Raw genomic sequence first — 3,744 nt, 5'->3', positions numbered from 1 at the left:
TATTGAGCGAATTTGAAGTGTTCAAATTTCAAATTAGGGTTTGAATTTGAAATGTTCAATTTCATTTTTTAAGAGTTTGGATAATTATATTCGATATAGTTAACGTTTAAATTTATCGAAATCAAACGTAAATTGGAGAGTTTAAAATATTTAAATATTGATTTAAATATAATTACATGAATAGGGATTCATGTTTAAATTAAGTGTTTTATTAATTTAATATTTGATATTAAATTCTTATTTAATTAATTAATTAAATTTATTTAATTAATTATTTAAATTAAATCAATTTCAATTTAGGAATTTTAATTTCAAAAATTAAATTTTAATTTAATTTAATTAAGTTGGATTAAATTAAAAATTAAAATTGTGTTTAGTAGGTTTATCCAAGCTTTCCAACTAGTTAATGGATTTATTCACAATTTTAACACTTTACCCACTCACTTAGTACTAATTGAGGTGTCAATTAGCTGAATATATGAGTGCTTGCATGTTAGAACTTGTTAAATACTTCATTATCCAGAATATTGAGGCCTATGCAATCTGAATTTTGAAAAGCTTTCAACAAAACTATTTCGCTATCTTAAACGACCCGACTCCCTAGGATTCAAGTTAGGCCGTTACTAAACACATGCATACATGGAACTTACAACGATACTCTTTTATAGTGTAATAAATGCTAAATAAATAAGGTAAATTCAAAAGATCATTAAATTCAAATATTAAGAACAAACAATAGGGTACCCATAAATCATAAATGATAATAAATAGGTCTGGAAACAAATATTAATAGTAAGTTTCATACATCAAAACTGAAAGTTGAAAAATATGAAAAGAAATCTAAATATCATGAGTGGAAGCATAAAAACTGGTCCCAGTGGCTCGATCACGGATTCCGCTTGTCAATCGCTGGTGCATCTCTACCTTTACCTGAAACAACAACATGAGAAAGGATGAGTATAAAATACTTAGTAAGTAACTCCACTACCGGGGTCAAGCTAGGCATCTATGTCCTCTAGATGCCTACCTCTGGTGGAAACATATAAACTTCTCTAGTTCTCATGGGACACATACATACATGAAAAATTGATTTTTATCCTATTGTAGTTAAGTATGCCTACTATCTTTAATAAGTTTCATAGGACCTACAACCTCTGGTGAATCCTGAAGGAAAGCACCACCTCTAGTGAATCCTGAAGGAAACACAACCTCTGGTGGATCCCGAAGGAAACCACCGCTTATAGTGAATCCCAAAGGAAACATAACCTCTGGTGACCCGAAGGAAACACAACCTCTGGTGACCTGAAGAAAACACAACCTCTGATGACCCGAAGGAAACATAACCTCTGGTGAATCCTGGAGGATAACACTATCTCTAGTGAATCCCCAAGGAGACACAAATAAATCTATGCTATCGATTATACATACATTGATTATGCTATCGTTATACTATACAAACTCCTTTCTAGCTTTCCACAACTTTTAAATGAGATCCTAGAACATGGATAAAAATCGATCTTAACCTTTAAGCCCAATTTTTAAACATTAAATTATTCCTAAATTACCAGCATAACTTACCCAATAGTGGTTTGACAGAGATCACCTCAAAGTTCTAACACCTAAATTTTTGTCTGAATCAAATTCAAGTTGTTTGCTTCTAAATTCAAAACTTCTCCAAAACTTGAATCTAAAGTCCAAAGTGTAGTTTGTTCCAAACTACCTTCAATCTCAAACAAATGCCTCAACCTAAGCAATTCAATAATAATGGTTAGAACATCAAACAAATTCCAGCAACTACATTTTAATTCAATCCTTCCAAGGATTAATATACTTACCAAAATGTTGCTTGGTCAAAAATTAGTTTCAAACTCAAATCCATTTGCGAATCCAACTTAATCCTGTGCAATGCCTGACAATACACTTCGACCTTAAAATTCCTCCAATGCTTGAATCTATGGCCCAAACATAATGGGTGTTAAAAATTTTAGCCAAAATAAACTGAGTAACCAAAATCTTCAAGAAAATTCTAAAAGACTCATTTCTTACCCAAAACTTCACCATAAGCTAAAATCCGACGAATAGCGACGAAGGAAGGCAATGACCGACGGAGATCAATGGCTGGGCTCGGGCGGCGGAGAAGATCTAAACGAGCGGCTTGACTAGGGAGTCACAGCTGAAGAACAGAGGCGCTCGACAGGCTCCGACGCGAACGGCGATGAGGAGTAGTGATGGACTGAGCGGCACGCTGGACGAGCGGCAAACGAGGTTGTGTGAGGGAGTGGCTGACGCTGAAGTTGGGGCTGGTAAACTCCAGATCTGGCACGACGCGGGCTAGAAATAGCGCTGGTGGCTTCGGAACGTAGACAAAGAGCGACACGCGGGCACTAAGGCGCGACTGACTCAGATCTGGCGTTCGACTTCAGCTCCGAACAGGTCCAGACGATGGCAAACATCGAGTGGCATGAGGTTTCAACGGCTAAGGAGGGGGGTCACATTTTCACGAAGGAGAAAGGTTCTTTTTCTTTATATAAAATAATAATAATAATAATAATAATAACTTAAAAGGGAATAAAATAAACTTTTTATTTTATTCTTTTCCTTATTCTACTTTATTTTATTAAATTTCTTTCCTTCCTAAAATGAAATTAATTCGTGCCACCAATTTTCAAATTGAATAATATCCAACGTCAATAATTAAATTTCTGCAATTACACTTAAAGTCCAAAATTCCAAAAATGCCCTTAATTAATAAAAATTACTGAAATTACATTAATAATAAAAATTTTGGGTGTTACACTATCAAACCTCTCCTTTTTCCACCTTAATCCATCTCAATTTAGAGTTTCCACCACTCATTCCAAGGCTAAGAATAGTAGAGAAGCTCCTCTTGGTGTTTTACTAGAGATTTGGAGACAAGTTCGTGGAATTCAGCAAGGATCAAGAGGGAATTTACAAATGTATGCATTCTAGAAACCCTATTTTTTGAAAAAATGTAATTAGAGTGCTCAATGATTCTATTAGCTTCCGCTCTATGCTTGTTTACTCTATCAATTGGTAGAGCATGATTTTGTAGGAACCTTGTTAGGATTCTTAAACGAAAGTGGATCATCCCAATTTTTCCAAATTTCATAGAATGAAAATTTTACAGTAAAACAACAAAAAAATACGCATTTAACAACAATTAATATAACACGCAATCAACAATTTACAGGAAAAATAAATATATAGAGTTCAAAACCCTTACCTTTGAAGAATAATTCTTCAATTGAAATTTCTTCGAACAAATACATAATTGGTTGTGGTCAGACGAATTTCGTCGCCTAAATCTAAACTAAATAATTTAAAATCGTTTCCACTAAAATTAATGTAGTAGTAGTAGCACAAATTAAACACATGGAGCTCTTGAATTTCTCAATCAAACAGTTTACAACCCAAGGGTAACCGATTAGGGGAGGGGTTTGAAATTGTTACGTTGCAAATAAAATTTCATTGCATAAAATAAAGGCACAAATAAAAGGTTGAATAAATATATGAGAAAGCCTAGCTTGGGTTATAACCAAATTCCCCTACTCAAAATATTTGATCATTGAATTATCATTACTGAACTTAAATAATTGCTTACACCTAACTAAGTTAATTAGAAAAGCTAACTAAATCGTCCTAACCAACTAATTAGGCCAATTTGAATCGATGAAAAGTATGCAAATCTCAATTTCTCCTAATTGTATGAAGCCTTAGGGAATG

The 3,744-nt window shown here is 33.6% G+C and overlaps 1 long non-coding RNA gene across 1 annotated transcript; it reads right to left on the bottom strand.

Moving 5' to 3' along the window:
- Positions 1-867: 867 nt before the first annotated feature.
- On the bottom strand, positions 868-2,521 carry LOC120071447. The gene is made up of 4 exons (XR_005480261.1): positions 2,047-2,521; positions 1,836-1,952; positions 1,579-1,746; positions 868-930 (listed from the first exon to the last, which is right to left on the bottom strand). It is a non-coding gene; the product is annotated as an uncharacterized LOC120071447 (long non-coding RNA).
- Between the last annotated feature and the right edge of the window lie 1,223 nt (positions 2,522-3,744).

This window comes from Benincasa hispida, chromosome 2 (genome assembly GCF_009727055.1).
Source record: "Benincasa hispida cultivar B227 chromosome 2, ASM972705v1, whole genome shotgun sequence".
In the NCBI taxonomy this organism is placed as follows: Eukaryota; Viridiplantae; Streptophyta; class Magnoliopsida; order Cucurbitales; family Cucurbitaceae; genus Benincasa; species Benincasa hispida.
Note: the sequence above shows the minus strand (reverse complement) of the source record. Positions and strands in the feature narration are given on the sequence as shown.